The 20,766-nt window shown below is 39.9% G+C and overlaps 1 non-coding gene across 1 annotated transcript; it reads right to left on the bottom strand.

The window, feature by feature from the left end:
* Positions 1 to 353: 353 nt before the first annotated feature.
* On the bottom strand, positions 354 to 457 carry LOC148571941 (small nucleolar RNA R71). Its single transcript, XR_015909019.1, has one exon. It is a non-coding gene; the product is annotated as a small nucleolar RNA R71 (small nucleolar RNA).
* Between the last annotated feature and the right edge of the window lie 20,309 nt (positions 458 to 20,766).

The following is a 20,766-nucleotide window of genomic DNA, read 5'->3' as shown; positions in this document are numbered from 1 at the left end:
CATACATAAACCCAACCTCTGGGAATTGTGGTAGTAGCATCCAGAAACCACCCATTCAGGCCAACAATTTTGAGCTCAAGCCACAGCTAATATCACTTGTGGAGAATCATTGTTCCTTTGGAGGAAGTGCTAATGAAGACCCAAACCAACATCTCACAAAATTCCTGAGAATTTGTGACACTGTGAAATCCAATGGAGTCCAGGAAGATGCCTATAAGCTGCTTTTGTTCCCATTTTCACTTAGGGACAAAGCAGCTAAGTGGCTGGAATCATTCCCAAGGGGGAGTCTAACAACATGGGATGAGGTGGAAAGCAAGTTTCTGGCACGTTTCTACCCTCCACAAAAGGTCAATAGGCTTCGATCTGAGGTTCAGACTTTTAGACAACAAGATGGTGAAACTCTCTACGAGGCATGGGAGAGATTCAAGGACTTGACAAGGAAATGCCCACCAAACATGTTCCATGATTGGGTGCAACTGCACATCTTCTATGATGGGCTCTCTTATGAATCAAGGAAGGCTGTAGACCATTCATCAGGAGGTTCATTGAACAGGAAAAAGACTGTGGAAGAAGCCATTGAAGTGATCGAGACAGTGGCTGAGAATGAGTACTACTATGCATCAGAAAGGCACAACACTAAGGGAGTCATGGAGCTGAACCATGTTGATACAATTCTAGCCCAAAACAAGGTGTTTGCCAAGCAACTAGCAGAGCTTACCAGGCAATTAGAAATAAAGCAAGTGGCTGCAATACACACACAAGATCAAGAGGAAGTAGGCATTGAAGGAGGTGATTGGGATGAGGCTAACTATGTGGGAAAGCAACAAAGGCAATCATATGATCCACATTCCAACACTTACAACCCAGGCTGGAGAAACCACCCAAACTTTGGGTGGGGAAACCAACAAACCCAACCACAAAACCACAAACCTTACAACCACAACCAACATAACAATTCCACATACCAAAACTCCAACCAAAGATCATACCAAGCCACACAAAGCACCTACTCCCAACCACCATATCATGGCCAAAATAATCAACATACCCAACCTAATCCGAACCAACAATTTCAAGATCAATTAAACCGGATAGAAGGAATGCTTGCAACCATGAGCCAAGACATAATTGAATTGAAAGCTTTTAAGGAAGAAGTAAATTCTAACTTGCAAAACCAAGGAGCTGCCATCCAGAAGCTAGAAAATCAAATTTTGTATTTGACTAAGCAAGCCCCTGGGACAAGCGGTTCTCATGCTGCCAAGGCTATTGCAAGGGAAGAATGTAAGGCCATAACCCTCAGAAGTGGAAAGAATCTAAAGGAGATTTCAAGGGAAACCACAGAGGATGAAGCAAAGGAAAATGTGAAAGACAAAGAACAAGGACAATCTGTTACACCGTTTGCAACAAAAGAAAAAGAAAAAGAGGTCCTGAAGCCTTACACACCTAAAGCACCTTATCCTCAACGTTTGATGAAAAGTGAAAAGGATGGCCAATTCTCCAGGTTCTTGGAGATTTTCAAGAAGCTTCAAATCAACATTCCCTTTGCTGAGGCAATAGAGCAAATGCCACTCTATGCAAAATTCTTAAAAGAATTAATGACCAAGAAGAGAAGCTGGAGAAATGAGGAAACTGTGTTGTTAACTGAAGAATGCAGTGCCATCATTCAGCACAAATTGCCTCAGAAATTGAAGGACCTAGGCAGTTTTCAAATCCCCTGCATTATAGGAGAAGTCATGGTGGAGAAGGCCTTGTGTGATTTAGGGGCCAGCATCAATTTGATGTCGCTAACAATGATGAGAAGAATGAAGATTGAGGAAGCCAAACCAACAAGAATGGCCCTCCAATTGGCAGATCGAACTTTTAAATTCCCTCATGGGATAGTTGAGGATTTGTTGGTGAAAGTGGGAGAATTTATATTTCCTGCTGATTTTGTGGTGTTAGATATGGAGGAAGAAGCCAAAGCTTCAATAATTCTGGGAAGACCCTTCCTAGCTACTGCTGGAGCCATCATAGATGTACAAAAGGGTGAACTCACTCTTAGACTACATGATGAGAAATTGGTGTTTAATGTATTCAAGGCAATGAGCTATCCATCAGAATCACTAAGGGAATGCATGAGGGTTGATGTAGTGGACATTGCAGTACAAGAAACTTTTGAGGAAACAATAAAGGAATTGGCAGAGGAGGAGTTCACCAAGGATATTGAAGTTAGTGATATCAAGGGTGCTGACACAACCATGCTAAGCATGCCAGAGAGAGTGAAAGAAGACAAGGAAGCACCAAAACCTGAGCTCAAAGCCTTGCCCCCTAATCTCAAGTATGCATACTTGGGTAGTGATGAGAGTCACCCTGTTATCATTAGCTCTGCCCTGAGCCAAGAACAGGAAGAAGAATTGATCAAGGTGCTGCAAACTCATCAAGATGCCATTGGATGGACCCTAGCTGATTTGAAGGGGATAAGTTCATCCATATGCATGCATAAAATCTTGTTAGAAGAGGATGCTAGACCCTCCATTCAAGCTCAGAGAAGATTGAATCCCGTCATGAAAGAAGTGGTACAAAAGGAAGTCAAGAAGTTATGGCAGGCAGGGGTAATCTACCCCATTTCTGATAGCCCATGGGTTAGTCCCATCCATGTAGTTCCTAAGAAAGGTGGCATAACTGTGGTACCAAATGAGAAGAACGAACTCATACCCACAAGAACCGTCACTGGGTGGAGGATGTGCATAGACTACAGGAAGCTCAATGAAGCCACCAGAAAGGTTCATTTCCCACTCCCATTCATGGATCAGATGCTTGAAAGGCTTGCTGGACATGCTTACTATTGCTTCTTGGATGGATATTCAGGATACAACCAAATAGTAGTTGATCCGAGTGATCAAGAGAAAACATCATTTGTTTGTCCATATGGAGTTTTTGCTTATAGACGCATGCCCTTTGGATTGTGCAATGCACCTGCCACTTTCCAAAGATGCATGCTGTCCATCTTTTCAGACATGATTGAAAAATTTATTGAGGTCTTCATGGACGATTTTTCTGTATTTGGGGATTCTTTTCCCAGCTGCCTACACCACCTTGCCTTGGTGCTTAAGAGGTGCCAAGAGACTAACCTAGTATTAAACTGGGAAAAGTGTCATTTCATGGTCACAGAAGGAATAGTCCTTGGCCACAAAATCTCTAATAGAGGCATGGAGGTGGACAGAGCTAAGGTGGAAATCATTGAAAAACTACCTCCACCAAGTAATGTCAAGGCAGTTAGGAGTTTTTTGGGACACGCTGGTTTTTACAGAAGGTTTATTAGAGACTTTTCTAAAATAGCCAAACCTTTGAGTAACTTGCTTGTCTCTGATACACCCTTTGTATTTGATAAAAATTGCATGCTAGCCTATGAACTTTTGAAGCAAAAACTTTCCTCTGCACCTATCATTGCCCCACCTGATTGGAACTTACCTTTTGAACTGATGTGTGATGCATCAGACCTTGCTATTGGGGCCGTGTTAGGACAAAGGAAAGACAATTTGGTGCATGTGATTTATTATGCCAGTAAAGTCTTGAATGCTAACCAAAAGAATTACACAACCACTGAAAAAGAACTCTTGGCAATAGTCTTTGCATTTGACAAATTTAGATCTTATCTCATTGGATCTAAAGTCATTGTCTTCACTGATCATTCAGCTTTAAAATATTTACTTGCTAAACAAGAATCTAAACCAAGACTTATTAGATGGGTTCTTTTGTTGCAGGAATTTGACATTGAAATCAAAGACAAGAAGGGTGTAGAGAACAAGGTGGCAGATCATTTATCAAGGATACCATGTGAAGAAGGAAGCACACAAAGCACACATATAAATGAGTACTTTCCTGATGAACAACTCATGGTAATTCACAAAGCACCCTGGTTTGCAGACATAGCAAATTTCAAGGCCACTGGGAGTTTACCTTTGGAATTTAACAAACATCAAAGGAAGAAATTGGTAAATGATGCCAAATACTTCATCTGGGACGAACCATACTTGTTCAAAAAATGTTCCGATGGCATACTCAGAAGATGCATATCCGAGGAAGAAGGAAGGGAAGTTTTATGGGACTGCCATGGCTCCACTTATGGAGGGCACTTTGCAGGAGAAAGAACAGCAGCTAAGGTGTTGCAGTGTGGTTTTTATTGGCCCACTATCTTCAAAGATGCAAAAGAATTAGTGAAGCACTGCCATGAATGCCAGAAAGCTGGGAACTTGCCAAGAAGAAATGAAATGCCACAACAATTCATTCTGGAACTTGAATTGTTTGATGTATGGGGGATAGATTTCATGGGACCATTTCCCTCCTCATACTCAAATAATTACATTCTTGTGGCAGTAGACTATGTCTCCAAATGGGTTGAAGCAATAGCAACTCCAACCAATGATAATAAGGTAGTCATGAACTTCCTCAGAAAACACATTTTTTGCCATTTTGGGGTTCCAAGAGCAATCATCAGTGATGGAGGAAGCCACTTCTGCAACAAACCATTAGAGGCATTGCTTCTAAAATATGGAGTCAAACACAGGGTAGCCACACCATACCATCCACAGACAAGTGGGCAAGCCGAAATATCTAACAGAGAACTCAAAAGGATCCTGGAAAAGAATGTGGGAACTTCAAGGAAGGACTGGTCGATTAAGCTAGATAATGCTCTTTGGGCATATAGGACAGCTTTCAAAACACCAATTGGAATGTCTCCTTACCAACTAGTATATGGAAAAGCTTGCCATCTGCCACTGGAGTTGGAGCACAAGGCATACTGGGCCTTGAAACTTCTGAACTTGGACAACAAAGCCGCTGGAGAAAGAAGGATGTTGCAAATTCAAGAGTTGGAAGAATTCAGAGCGGAAGCTTATGAGAATGCCAAAATTTACAAAGAAAGAGCAAAGAAGAAGCATGACAGCAACATAGCCCCAAGGAAATTTGAAGAAGGGCAAAAAGTATTGCTCTACAATTCTAGGCTGAAGCTATTTCCAGGGAAGCTAAAATCAAGGTGGTCTGGACCATTCCTTGTCACCAAGGTCTCCAATTATGGACAAGTAGAAATCATGGAAGAAAAGTCACAACGAACCTTCATTGTTAACGGTCAAAGACTCAAACATTACTTGGGAGATGTGGAGGAGAAGGACAAAGTTAAATATCACCTCAACTGAGGAAGCTGACCGTCAAGCTAATGACGTTAAAGAAGCGCTTGTTGGGAGGCAACCCAACCTGAGGTAATACCTTGTTGCTGTTTCTTTTATTTGTTTCAATAAAAAGGGTAAAGTAGTTTCTGTGCATTGCAAAGAATTAAGTTTGGTGTTTCACACCAAACAATGAATTCATGGATCAATAAGTCAAGGGGGAATGTGTGACTCTAAGTTTGGTGTTCCACCATAAAGATCAACTGAACACAACAACCTTTGAATTATATGAAAGGAACAACTATTCTAAGCAGTCACAGAAATGCTTAAAACCCTTAGTAGCAACATCATTCCAAGATAACTCAAGGATTCAAAGAACAGAGAGAAGTAAGTGGGAGACTAAGTTTGGTGTTCACACACCAACCTAAGAATCCGATACTTACCCACACATAGTTGAGCTAACCACTCAAGTGCTTGAGAAGCAAGCAACTTCATTACTCTTTGCAGGAAAGGAAACAAGAACCTTAAAGCATGAAGCAACATTTAGGAAGAAGAAGGAGAAATCAAATTGTTTCCTGACAACAAAGAGAAAACAAGGAATTTCACAAGGTGGTATTGTTCCTTGATAATTCTTTAAAAAGGGCAAACAAAAGCATGCGTGTTCTGGTTTAAACTGTAAATGTTGAATCTTTCTGGAATGTGTAGTTTTTTTTAGTATGTGTGTTTGTTAATTGCTTTGAATAAAGTGAATGCCTAGATGTTTGGATATAACTTCACCTTCTTAAACAAGTGCGTGCCATGCTTGTTCTGTTTCCAAAAATAAAAGAAAAGTTTGAACAAAAGTAACTTGGCTAAATTAGTGACAAATCAAGTAGAATTAAGTGGTGGTATGCATGCTTGATTGTTTAGTCAGATCACTAAAATTAGAGTGTAGAATTATCATTTTTTATGTAGAAAGTGAAAATTGTCTATGGATCTTGATGAATAAATGTCTTTGGCCATGAAAAAGAAAGAAAAAGAAAAAGAAAAAGCCACGGAAAAAGGCAACCAAAAAGCAAAAAAATTGAGAAAATAAGCTAGGTACCAATGGTTTGAACTTCTGAGACAAATGCCTGTGGTGTTTATGTATTAAGGATATGCTTGGATGAATAGGTTCTGAGGAGTGTTTCAACACTTGGTAACTTGGGTTAACTAACCCGGGATTATCAACCAAAAGTCCATTATCAAGAGCAACCTAAATACAAAACATTTAGTCACACAAAGAGGTGCTGGGCACCAATGTCTCAAGAAGAAATGTGAACTAAAATGCCTAAAGTGGATATGTGTAGTGCACTGATAAGAAAAAGAAAATGCCAAAGGCTTGTGCAACACATGACACTAAGCAAACAAGGAGCAAAAGAAGCTCTAAGAAAAAGAAAAGAAAAACAAAGAAGAGAAAAGTGCCAAAGACATAAGAATAACAAGAGGCCATAGCAATGTTTGATGGATGCAATGAAAAAGTGATAATCCTACCTGATAAGTATGAAAAAGTGATGCTGCAACTTTCTGCATAAAACCCTTCTGATGAACTTCAAATGCTTGCTAATATAGCCAATGTAATTGCTTTCTGTTTCATACTTTCTTCTCAAATAACTCAGGACTTGCTTGGGGACAAGCAAGTATTAAGTTTGGTGTTGTGATGCCAAGGCATCATAGGCTAGTTTCACTAGCATTTTTCTGTTAGTTTTAGTTGTTTTATGCATTTTCTTGAGCTTAAAGTAACCAAAAATGGTTAAATGAAGAACAAAGTAATGAACCATCCAAACAATATGATTTTTGATGCAAATTCCATGAGTTTTAGTTATATTACTTAAATGCTATGAATGGAAGATTTCTCATGAAATTTTGCAAGACTTTGATGCAATTGTTTGGATGATTTCAGGGAAGAAGAGGCTAAGCAAGGAAGCAACAAAATCAATAAAGGAAGCTTGAATATCACATGTGGAGTTTAAGTTCCAGTTTAAGCCTAAACTGGAGCTTAAACGCCAAAATCATGAAGGATAAGAAATGCTGGGATTGAAGTTTAACCTCCAGTTTGACCTCAAACTGGAGGTTAAACGCCAGTAGGAAAAGCCTCACTTAAGGAGCATTCCACGTTTAACCTCCAGTTTGACCTCAAACTGGAGGTTAAACACCAGAATGAGTATGCCACCCAGGGAGGAGTTCCACGTTTAACCTCCAGTTTGACCTCAAACTGGAGGTTAAATGCCAGAACCAGGAAGAGTACCAGGGAGCCATTCCACGTTTAAGCTCCAGTTTGACTCAAACTGGAGCTTAAACGTGTTCGACAGCTTTTCTACTCCAGGGTTGCTCTCTCCATTTCCACGTTTAACCTCCAGTTTGACCTCAAACTGGAGGTTAAACGTGTTCGACACCTCCAGGGCCACCATTCTAAGCTTCCACGTTTAACCTCCAGTTTGACCTCAAACTGGAGGTTAAACGTGTTCGACCTCCAGTATGCCTCCACCCTTTTCCACGTTTAACCTCCAGTTTGACCTCAAACTGGAGGTTAAACGTGTTCGACCTCCAGGGCTGCCCTTCCTATCTCCACGTTTAAGCTTCAGTTTAACCTTAAACTGAAGCTTAAACGTGTTCGACTACATGACTCTCCAGGGCTACCTTCTTCCATTTCCACGTTTAAGCTTCAGTTTAACCTTAAACTGAAGCTTAAACGTGCTTCTACAAAAGGCCTCACTGGAAGTGTCTGGCGTTTAAGCTGCAGTTTAAGCTTAAACTACAACTTAAACGCCACTCTTGGAAAAGGTTTCTGGGCCAAAAATATTGTGATTTAAGTTAGTCTTTGAGCACAAATATTAACTTAAACTTACTTTGGTATGAAACCCAATTGAATATCATGGTTTATGGGATTGGGCCTGAAGGATTGATGAGTTTGAAATCTCAATTTATTGAGTCATGTGTCATTATTTGATTATCACTAAGTTGGCTCAATAAATGTTACAGGATTTGGATCAACAACCTCATCAAGATTATGGATCATAAACCCAAGGCAAAAGGAAAGCAAGGAGAGGCCTCAAAGCCCAAGAAGCACAACTGAAGCTCAATATAGAAAGTGTATAAATAGGATAGAAGTTAAGTTAGAGGGGACTTTTACTTTCACTTTTAGCTAGTTTTCCTTTTCTTTGTAATTGAATTCAGAGCTATGATTCACTAAACCCCCTTTCATTGGGTTAGGGAGCTCTATTGTAATTCAATGAATCAATAATAGTTTATCTTCTTCTTCAATCTTTTCTCTTGAATTTTGTTAGAAAGCTTCTCGATCTAATTCCATTGAGTAGTTGTCTTGGGAAAGAAACTACTCATACTTGGAATCCTTCGGAGCCTTGGGAAAGGAATGGAGGATTCATGCTAGAGAAGCTTTCTCACAGTGGATTGGATTGGGGTTTGGATGGATATTGTGACATGTAATCCTACCAAATTGTGGTTCATGAAATTGTGTGGTATAATCAGTGATCAAGCATCATCTCTTCTTATGAACATTTAAACCAAGGGATTGGGAATTTGTTTGTTTTTAGAGAGCATTGGTGAGCCAAGGAATTGGGATCCAATCATATAAGATTGCCAAGCAAAATTCAATGAACGCATTGGTTGAGGAAGAGATAAACATGTTTTGATTCGGAGATCTCAATATCTCCTATAACCCAATGAATTCCCCAATTCTGATTTCCACTTTTTCTTTACATCCTGCAATTAAATTCATGCAATCACCCCCATCCCCTTAATTTCAGCAATTTAGTTTCTGCTCTTTAATTCATGCAATTTAAGATTCAGCCATTTTAATTTCTTGTCATTTACTTTTCCCGCCAATTTTACATTCCGCAATACTCATCTCAACCTTGATTTCGCTCAACTAGAACACACTTCTAATCCGAATTGCTCATTCAACCAATCCTTGTGGGATTCGACCTCACTCTATTGTGAGTTTTTACTTGACGATAACCGGTGCACTTGCCGGAAGGAATTTTGCCGATTGTGCAATTTCCTAAATCGTAGCATAACTAGATTATGTGCATCATGTTTATCCGCGATCACTAAGATCATGGCCCCCAAAGGAAAACAACCCACTCCAAGAGGCAAGAAATAGAGCGTTCCAAAACCACTTTGGAATCAAGGGAAGTTCTTATCTAAAGAACATTCGGACCATTATAACAAAATAATGGGTCTGAGATCAGTGATCCCGCAAGTTAGATTCGATCTGAAAGAAGATGAATATCCGGAGATCCAGGAGCAAATTCGAATAAGGAATTGGGAAGTCCTAGCTAATCCTGAAACGAAGGTGAAAAGGAATATGATCCAGATTCCTTCAACAGGAGAATGATGAGAACAGACAAGGGCCTGGATAAGATTCTAGAGGACATATGTATCCCTGAAGCCAGATGGACCACCAACACAAAGGGTGTCCCAAATCAACTCAAGAGAGAAGATCTCAAACCAGTCGCCAGAGGATGGCTGGACTTCATTGGGCATTCTCTGTTGCCTACTAGCAACCGTTCTGAAGTCATAGTTAAAAGAGCAGTGATGATCCATTGCATCATGATGGGAAAAGAAGTGGAAGTTCATCAGCTGATCTCAACTGAACTCTACAAAATTGCTAACAAAAATTCTAAAGAAGCCAGGTTGGCTTACCCAAGTGTGATATCGCTGCTCTGCAAGGATGCTAGAGTAAGAATGGGAATAACTGAGTACATCTCAGTTGAGAAGCCAATCACCAAAGCATCAATGGAAAAACAACAAGCGCAGGAGGATCCCACCAAGAAGAAAACGCAGGAATTCCTTCCAGAAATCTCTCAATCTGAATATTGGGAGTATCTTGAGACGTCCATCACCAAGATACGGGAAGCTATGGAGCAAATAATAAAAGAACAGAAGGAACACAGTCAAATTCTTACCTATATGTTTAAAGAACAAGAGGAGCAAGAGCGTGACTTAAGGGACTTGAAGCGCCAGAAGTTATCTCTTGCAGGACCGAGCACCCCAAGGATCAGAGGAACCCCTGTTCCCCCAGAATAAAGGTTGTTAAATTCCAATTTCTGCTTTAAATCTGTGATAGTGTCATTAGAAAAGTTCACCTTAGGAGTCATATAGTAGTAATTAGTATCTATTTTGATCTTATCTCCAATTAAGCTATAGTTTATTTTTCTCATCATCAGCAAACATGAATAAAATAGTAGATCTTTTGAATAAGAGGTAATAAAATTTCGAGTTTTAATAAGAGAAATTCTAATTAGTTACATGTGGTGGCAATACTTTCTGTCTTCTGAATGAATGCTTGAACAGTGCATATGTCTTTTGAATTTGTTGCTTAAGACTGTTAAATATGTTGGCTCTTGAAAGAATGATGAACATGAGACATGTTATTGATAATCTGAAAAATCATAAAAATGATTCTTGAAGCAAGAAAAAGCAGCACAAAAAAAAAAGCCAATAGCCCTTAAAAAAACCAAAAGGCAAGGGTAATAAAAAGGATCCCAAGGCTTTGAGCATCAGTGGATAGGAGGGCCTAAGGGAATAAAATCCTGGCCTAAGCGGCTAAACCAAGCTGTCCCTAACCATGTGCTTGTGGCGTGAAGGTGTCAAGTGAAAACTTGAGACTGAGCGGTTAAAGTCAAGGTCCAAAGCAGAAAGAAGAGTGTGCTTAAGAACTCTGGACACCTCTAATTGGGGACTTTAGCAAAGTTGAGTCACAATCCAAAGGGTTCACCCAATTATGTGTCTGTGGCATTTATGTATCCAGGGGTAATACTGGAAAACAAAGTGCTTAGGGCCATGGCCAAGACTAATGAAATAGCTGTGTTCAAGAATCATCATACTGAAATAGGAGAATCAATAACATTATCTGAATTCTAAGTTCTTATAGATGCCAATCACTCTGAGCTTCAATGGATAAAGTGAGATGCCAAAACTGTTTGGAAGCAAAAAGATGCTAGTCCCGCTCATCTAATTAGAATCTGAGCTTCACTCAAAAACTCTGAGATATTATTGCTTCTCAACCCATTAGTCTTCTATTTTATTTGTCTAGTTGCTTGAGGACTGATGAGCGGATATTTTATACGCTTTTTGGGGTTAATTTCATATAGTTTTTAGTATGTTTTAGTTAGTTTTTAGTTTATTTTCATTAGTTTTTAGGAAAAATTCATATTTCTGGACTTTACTATGAGTTGTGTGTTTTTCTAGCTGAAATTGAGGGAGCTGAGCAAAAAACTGATTCAGGCTGAAAAAGGACTGCTGATGCTGTTAGATTCTGACCTCCCTGCACTCAAAGTGGATTTTCTGGAGCTACAGAACTTGAAATGGCGGACTTCTAATTGCGTTGGAAAGTAGACATCGAGGGCTTTCCAGGAATATATAATAGTCCATACTTTGCTCAAGGATAGATGACGTAAACTGGCGTTCAACGCCAGTTCTCTGCCCAATTCTGGCGTCCAGTGCCAGAAAAGGATTAAAAGTTGGAGTTCAACGCCAGAAATGGATCCAAACCTGGCGTTGAACGCCCAAAATGGCCTTATGCACGTGAATTGCTTAAGTCTCAGCCCCAGCACACACCAAGTGGGCCCCAGAAGTGGATCTCTACACCATCTGTTATAGTTTACTCAATTTTTGTAAACCTAGGCTACTAGTTTAGTATTTAAACAACTCTTAGAGACCTATTTTTGCATCTGATGACATTTTAGATCTGAACTTTGTACTCTTTGACGGCATGAGTCTCTAAACTCCATTGTTGGGGGTGAGGAGCTCTGCTGTGTCTCGATGAATTAATGCAAGTATTTCTGTTTTCTATTCAAACACGCTTGTTCCTATCTAAGATGTTCATTCGCGCTTAATTGTGATGAAGGTGATGATCCGTGACACTCAACACCTTCCTCAAACCATGAACGTGTGCCTGACAACCACCTCTGTTCTATATCTGATTGAATGAGTATCTCTTAGATCTCTTAATCAGAATCTTCGTGGTATAAGCTAGAACTGATGGCAGCATTCATTAGAATCCGGAAAGTCTAAACCTTGTCTGTGGTATTCCGAGTAGGATTCAATGATTGAGTGACTGTGACGAACCTCAAACTCACGAGTGCTGGGCGTAGTGACAGACGCAAAAGGATAGCAGATCCTATTTCGGCATGATTGAGAAACTGCAAATGATTAGCCGTGCGGTGACAGCGCATTGGGAATCTTTTCACTGGAAGGATGGATGGTAGCCATTGACAACGGTGATCCACCTACACACAGCTTGCCATAGGGGGACGTGCGTGCGTGAATCAGAAGACAGAGGAAAGCAGAGATTCAGAAGACAAAGCATCTCCAAAACTCCAACACATTCTCCATTACTGCATAACAAGTAACCTTTAATTTATGCTCTCTTGTTTATTTGCAATTCAACTGATAAACATAATTGACTTCCTGACTAAGATTTACAACATAACCATAGATTGCTTCAAACCAACAATCTCCGTGGGATTCGACCCTTACTCACGTGAGGTATTACTTGGACGATCCAGTGCACTTGCTGGTCAGTGGTACGAGTTGTGAAAAGTGTGATTCACAATTCGTGCACCAAGGACAAGCAACAATTTAAGTTTGGTGTTGTGATGAGCGGATATTTTATACGCTTTTTGGGGTTAATTTCATATAATTTTTAGTATGTTTTAGTTAGTTTTTAGTTTATTTTCATTAGTTTTTAGGAAAAATTCATATTTCTGGATTTTACTATGAGTTGTGTGTTTTTCTGTAATTTCAGGTATTTTTCTGGCTGAAATTGAAGGAGCTGAGCAAAAATCTGATTCAGGCTGAAAAAGGACTGCTGATGTTGTTGGATTCTGACCTCGCTGCACTCAAAGTGAATTTTTTGGAGCTACAGAACTTGAAATGGCGAGCTTCCAATTGCGTTGGAAAGTAGACATCCAGGGCTTTCCAGCAATATATAATAGTCCATACCTTTCTCAAGGATAGACGACATAAATTGGTGTTCAACGCCAGTTCTCTGCCCAATTCTGGTGTTCAGCGCCATAAAAGGATTAAAAGTTGGAGTTCAACGCCAGAAATGGATCCAAACCTGGCGTTGAACGCCCAAAATGGCCTTATGCACGTGAATTGCTTAAGTCTCAGCCCCAGCACACACCAAGTGGGCCCCAGAAGTGGATCTCTGCACCATCTGTCATAGTCTACTCACTTTTTGTAAACCTAGGCTACTAGTTTAGTATTTAAACAACTTTTAGAGACTTATTTTGTATCTCATAACATTTTTTAGATCTGAACTTTGTACTCTTTGATGGCATGAGTCTCTAAACTCCATTGTTGGGGGTGAGGAGCTCTGCTGTGTCTCGATGAATTAATGCAAGTATTTCTGTTTTCCATTCAAACACGCTTGTTCCTACCTAAGATGTTCATTCGCGATTAACTGTGATGAAGGTGATGATCCATGACACTCATCACCTTCCTCAACCCATGAACGTGTGCCTGACAACCACCTCCGTTCTATATCCGATTGAATGAGTATCTCTTAGATCTCTTAATTAGAATCTTCGTGGTATAAGCTAGAACTGATGGCAGCATTCATCAGAATCCGGAAAGTCTAAACCTTGTCTGTGGTATTCCGAGTAGGATTCAATAATCGAATGACTGTGACGAGCTTCAAACTCGCGAGTGCTGGGCGTTAGTGACAGACGCAAAAGGATGAAGAATTCTATTCCAGTATGATCGAGAACCGACAGATGATTAGCCGTGCCGTGACAGAGCATGTGAGCATATTCTTCACTGAGAGGATGGGATGTAGCCATTGACGACGGTGATCCCCTACATGCAGCTTGCCATGGGAGGACGTGCATGCGTGAATCAGAAGACAAAGGAAAGCAGAGATTCAGAAGACAAAGAATCTCCAAAACTCCAACATATTCTCCATTACCGCATAACAAGTAACCTTTAATTTATGCTCTCTTGGTTATTCGCGATTCAACTGATAAACATAACTGACTTCCTGACTAAGATTTACAAGATAACCATAGATTGCTTCAAACCAACAATCTCCGTGGGATTCGACCCTTACTCACATAAGGTATTACTTGGACGACCCAGTGCACTTGCTGGTAAGTGGTACGAGTTGTGAAAAGTGTGATTCACAATTCGTGCACCACTACACCACAAATTTAAGGACTTACTCCACAAATTGAACTCCACTCTGGTCTTTCATAACATCTCTTTTTATTTAGCTTAAAAGGACAAACATACAATAAGTAAGATGCAGATGAAGATAGGTAACTTGAACCAGCACACATATGAAAAAAGCAAGAAAAATACTAAAAGACAGCATTGAAAATCCTAAACTACCATGGAAGCATGTTCTATTTCATACATGATTTTCCTTATTTAATACTTGAAAAAGATGGGACAATGAGGGAACTCCACCACCTTTTACTCATGGGGGTGCTTGTGCTCTCCCTCTTGTTTGTCGTCATCCATAATTTTTGCATTTTTCTTCGCCTTCTTAGATGATGGTGCACCAATTCTCCAGGAGATTCCTGCAAAGTTGTTGGAAGTTGCTTGTTCCCAAAGCACTTGAGAAATAGTTAGTATGCATGTATGCTTGTGAATTTCTGAACTTAACTTGGTGTGTGAACACCAAACTTAGTTCCTTGCCTAATACAGCAGGTTGAATACATGTAGAAAAGCTCATGTATTGTTATTAGCAAAACAACTATGAACTAGAAACTAACTACTATTAAGTGGTTCCCCTGATTGGTTGGATCTAGCAATTTGCCCTTGAAAGAGTGTAGTGTGATTCTAACTGAAATCTTTGGTGGAACGCCAAACTTAGAATTACACACTCACTCTTGTATTGCTTTGGTGTGTAACACCAAAATTAGCTCCTCACAATATGGGGAAAACTACTTGTGATTTTTATTGAAATGCAAATGAAAAGAAAACTACCTTAGGTTGGGTTGCCTCCCAACGAAGCGCTCTTTTAGCGTCGCTAGCTCGACGATTCCTCCAATATTTGAGGTGATACTTCACTTTGGGGTTTTCCCCCATGTTGCCCATGTAGTGTTTGAGTCTTTGTCCGTTCACAGTGAACGTCCTCTTTGAACTTTCCTCCATGATTTCTATGTGCCCATACGGCGAGACCTTTGGGACAAGAAAGGGTCCTGACCACCTTGATTTGAGTTTCCCAGGGAAAAGTCTCAATTTGGAATTGTAGAGAAGCACTTGCTGTCTGAAAAAAGCGGAAGATTGATGGTTTAGAAGTTATGGTAAATACTCGTTGCAAGTATAGTTACTAAACCAAGCAATCAACCTTTCTTACAAACATTTTGGTTGTCACAAGTAACAATCCCCTTTTAAAATTGATAACCGAGTATTTAAACCTTGGGTCGTCTTCTCAAGGAACTGCAGGGAAGTATGTTCTTATTATTGGTTATGAAGATTATAAATTAGGGTTTCAAGAATGAGGAACAAGTAACTTAATGGCGGGTAAATTAAATGGCAATTAAAATAAATAAATAACTGCAAAGCAAACTTTTGGCAAGGTATGAGAAATTGGAAGTCCAGACTTAGTTATCCCTATCAATAACAATGAAAGTTGAATCTTAATTCCACTTGGTTAACTTTTACTAAAGTAAAGGAAAGTCAAGGGACTAATTAGTTTGATCTTCGAATCCTATTTATTTCCTAAGAAAAGGTTGGGATTATTGAAGCTCAGTTCAATTAGCAAAGATAACAGTTATCAATTATGTTGAGATAAGATAACTCCTGAGTTACTGCTTTCTTAACCAAGACCTAAAGAAGAAAAAGTAAATTTGCTGGAATAAAAATGCCTTTAGATGTAAAGCAACAATAACATAAATTAAAGAAAGCAATCATGAATTGAAATACCTCAAATAACATTAATAGGGGAAATTATAATCTAACATGAAGAGTTCATAAACTAAATTGGAAGAATAAATAAATAAAAATAAAGAACCTGGGATTGAGAGTTACTCCTAAAACTAAGAGAAGTCCTAAATCCTACGAGAGAGAGAGAGAAGAAAACCTCTCTCAAAACTAAATCTAAAACATGGGAAATAACTAAATTGGCGAGCTCCCTCTGAATGGATGCATTCCCACACTTTATAACCTCTGGTCTATGCCTTCTGGACATGGGTTGGGCCAAAAAGGGCTTCAGAAATCGCTGGAAGCATTTTCTACAATTTCTGGTGCGTGGCCTCTGTCACGCGTCCGCGTGAGTCACGCGGTCGCGTCATTCGGAGCTTTTCTTGTCACGCGGTCGCGTCAGTCATGCGACCGCGTCATGTGCATTCTGCTTAAGGCGCGCGGTCGCGTCAGTCATGTGGCCGCGTTGCTGCTTCTTTGCGCTTGGCATACGTCCGCGTCGCCCATGCGATCGCGTGGATGCCAGTTTCTTCAGAAGCTCCGTTTTGTGATTTTTGTATGTTTCCTTTCCATCCTTTAAGTCATTCCTACCTTAAAAGATCTGAAAACTACTCAACACACTAATCACGGTATCGAATGGAATTAAAGGTGATTAAAATAATTAATTTAAAAGCATAGGAAACAAGTTTTTCACATACATCACATAATAAGGAAGGGAAAGTAAAACCATGCAATTAACATGAATAAGTGGGTGAAGGATTGAATAAATCACTCAAACTAAGCACAAAATATATCATAAAATATGGGTTTATCACTGTCCTTCTTCGAAGCTCCTGGGTGTCAAATGGAGGTCATGCCTTCTCTTTGCCTTTTCTTTATAAATCTTGGCATTTTCATAGGCTTGAGATCTGAACTCCTCCATTTCTTGTAGCTGCAAGACCCTCTTTTCACCAGCAGTAATGCTATCAAAATTCAGCAGCTTGAGAGCCCAGAGGGCTTTGTGTTCCAGCTCCAATGGTAGAAGACAAGCCTTTCCATACACCAGTTGGTATGGGGACATCCCGATTGGTGTTTTGAATGCCGTTCTGTATGCCCACAGAGCATCATCCAGCTTCTTCGACCAATCCTTTCTTGATGCTCCCACAGTCTTTTCCAAAATCCTTTTTAGCTCTCTGTTAGATATCTCAGTTTGCCTACTTGTTTGGGGTGGTAAGGCGTGGCAATCTTGTGTTTCACCCCGTATCGTAGGAGGAGAGCTTCTAGTGGCATGTTACAAAAATGGCTCCCTCCATCACTGATGAGTGCTCGTGGGACTCCAAACCGGCTAAAGATATTCTTTCTGAGGAAGTTCATGACCACCTTGTTATCATTTGTTGGGGTCGAGAACGTTAGTGACAATCACCTTTTTCACTAACGTTCCTAACCCAAAAATGGTCCATGTTAACTTCAACGTTAGTGGCACTAACGTGACCACTAACGTTGCTTCTTGGCCCTTCGCAAACATTACTGGGGTTTACCTTTTTCAATAACGTTGAGAGTTCCCCTTTCTCCCTACGTTAGAGTTCATGTTAGTATAGTTAACGTGGCCTTTAACGTAGGCTTGCCAAATCTTCGAGAGCGTTAGTGACACTTACCTTTGTCACTAACGCTTCAAAACGCCCCTTCTTCCCACGTTAGAGTTCACGTTAACTAGGTTAACGTGACTTCTAACATGGTATTGATAGCCATCTCCAACGTTAGTGACAAAGGTGAGTGTCACTAACGTTAGCTCATCATTCCTCTTCTCCACGTTAGCTTCCACGTTAATGTAAATAACGTGGCAACTAACGTGGCTCATAGTGGCTTAATCCAACGTTAGTGACAAAGGTGAGTGTCACTAACGTTGGCATTATCTTCCTCATCCATGTCAGAGTTCACGTTAACTGAGTTAACATGACTCTTAACGTGGCCAGCTGCCACTTTGGAACGTTAGTGGCACTTACTTTTACCACTAATGTTGGAGTTCTACTTCTCTTCCATGTTAGCTTCCACGTTAACATAGTTAACGTGGCAACTAACGTGGGCTATGATGGCTCACGAAGGCGTTAATGGTGATCACTTTTCTCATTAACATTGCAAGCTAGCCTCCATTCCACGTTAGTGGTCACGTTAGCTAGACTAACGTGGCTACTAACATGGTTCTTCCTTGCTTCCTTTGTCCTGAAATCAAGCAATAAAGTGCATCAAAGCTCTAATCCAAGTTATGAGACATGCATCATTCAATTTTGTCATTTAATTCATGCATAATTCTCATGAAATTATGTAAAATTCACAATGTTTGCTTGAATCAAGATGTAAGTTATTATTTACCCAAAACTTGCTTATTTCCCAAGAAAGTGCATGAAACTACCCTAAAACCATAAAGAAAAGGTCAGTGAAACTGGCCAAAATGCCCTGGCATCACATATGGAGAGAAAACTACCTACAATGGTAACTCACTTCACTTATTAATCAAAATTCAAGAGAGTGGAAAGAGTTTACCATGGTGTGGTGTCTCCCTGATGACAAGTCATCTTAGCCTAGTTTCACTAGCCTTTTTCTTTTGTTTTCAATTGAATTATGCACTTTCTTGAGCCATAAGCAAGCCAATTGGGTAGATTTTCATGCTTCCTTTGATTTAATCAACCATGTATGAATTCATGCTATTTCATGAGGTTTTATGCTATAATTGTCACATATTATGAAAGAATGAATATCTCATGATTTTGAGCATAGCTTTGATGTGTTTGGTTGATTAATGATAGGTGAAGAAAGCTTGGAGAAAGGTTGAAGCAAGAAGGAATGGCTAGGAGTAAAGAGAGGACAATGGAATAAGTGAAAATGAACCAGGAAGCAAAAAGCTGGACCAAAAGTTAGCCTCAAACTTTTGCACAAACTTTTGGGTGAAAAGTTAGCCCCAACGTTAGCCCCTAACTTTTGGGCTAACGTTGGCACATGAAAGTTACTCCCTGGGCACCAAAAGTTTGCGCCAACGTTAGCCCCTAACTTTGTGGCTAACGTTGGCATGAGAAAAACACCCCCTGGCCACCAAAAGTTTGCGCTAACGTTAGCCTCTAACTTTTGGGCTAACGTTGGCACATGAACAATACAAAGGGGGAGCAAAAGTTTGCGCCAACGTTAGCCTCTAACTTTTTGGCTAACGTTGGCGCCATGAGTGTGCAAGGGGTATACTTCCAACAAGAATAACTTGAGCTACAGAGCTCCAAATGAGGTGATTCAAAAAGTAATGGAAAGTAGGAATCGAGAGCTTTCCAAGCATATATGGCACTGCATGGTGGACACTAAAATTGAGGGAGAAAACTGCCCCGCAATGAGCATAAACAAACATGGTGGCAACCTGCAGTGAGGCCAACTGACCTCTGCACCTTCGACGGAGTATAACTCGAGCTGTAGAGCTCCAAATGATGTGCTCCCAACGGCATTGGAAAGTAGACATCCAGGGCTTTCCAACAATGTATAATAGTATGGGGTGGACAATATGTTTGAGCCTCCAGAACTGGCGTTTTCGACCACGTTTGAGGCAAACGTCGCCTCAAACGCTGCACACCAAAGCCAGCAACCTTGTCCTCTTCAAATGAGCATAACTTGAGTTGTAGATTTCCAATTGAGGTGATTCCAATTGGGTTAAAAAGCTGACATTCAAAGCTTTCCAACCATATATAATAGTCTATAGTTGGCATAAAATTGGCAACGTTGACAAGAGGACAAAGTAGCACCCCATACATGCACACAAGGGGGCCAACGTTGGAGCAAAAGTTAGACCCCTAACTTTTGCCCCAACGTTGGTATCAGCAAAACAAGGGTGCTGATGTGAAAAGTTGGAGCAAAAGTTAGACCCTAACTTTTACTCCAACTTTTACTCAAGCTTTCATGATTCCAACCCAGTTCAATTCGGTTCTCTCTCCAACTCCAAGAGCAATCAACCAAGGCCTCTATCAACCCAATTCTATCAAGAGCAAGGGCCCAATTGTCATCACTCAAAGACACAAGAGATAGATAAAATAGGAATTTCATTTAATTTTAATTTGTTTTTAATTTCATTTTCATTTTCATTTTCATTTTGTAAAGCCTATATACGGCATCATTTTCATATTTGTTAGGGGGCGAGCTCCACGAGGGAGCATTAGGAATACAGAGCTCTCTTTTTGATTTTCTTTCTTTGAATTTGAATCTTGGATTGAGGGGAGAAGGAATTCTGTTTCCCTCTCGGTCTAAGATTTCTCTTGTTCTTCTTCTTCTGCAATTTTAATTTCTCCTCTACTACAAGTTCCTTTGCTGCAAGTTTACAATTGAATTTACATTGAGTTTGATTTTTATCTTTGGTTCTCATTGCTTTCTGTTCTCAGTAAATTCAATTTATTTTCAAGCAATTTAATTCTCCTGCAAGTGCTCTGCATTTTACATTTCTGTTCATGATCTGATTTACTTTTCTTGCAAGTTTAATTTTCTCTAAGCTTTGATCTATTGCTCTCTTTAATTTCCAGCACCCACTCCCCTTTACATTTAATGCAATTTACATTTCTTGCAATTTAAGATTCTTGCAATTTGCATTTCTTGCTCTTTAAGCTTCAATGCAATTTACTTTCTGCACTTTATAATTCCTGCAAATTTACATTCTGTTGGCTTCAATTGTCACTCAAATCACTCAATGTTAGCTTGACTAAACTAA

The sequence above is a fragment of the Arachis ipaensis genome, chromosome B3 (genome assembly GCF_059453495.1).
Source record: "Arachis ipaensis isolate K30076 ecotype BB chromosome B3, ASM5945349v1, whole genome shotgun sequence".
NCBI lineage: Eukaryota > Viridiplantae > Streptophyta > Magnoliopsida > Fabales > Fabaceae > Arachis > Arachis ipaensis.
This window is presented reverse-complemented; position numbering and strand designations above follow the sequence as displayed.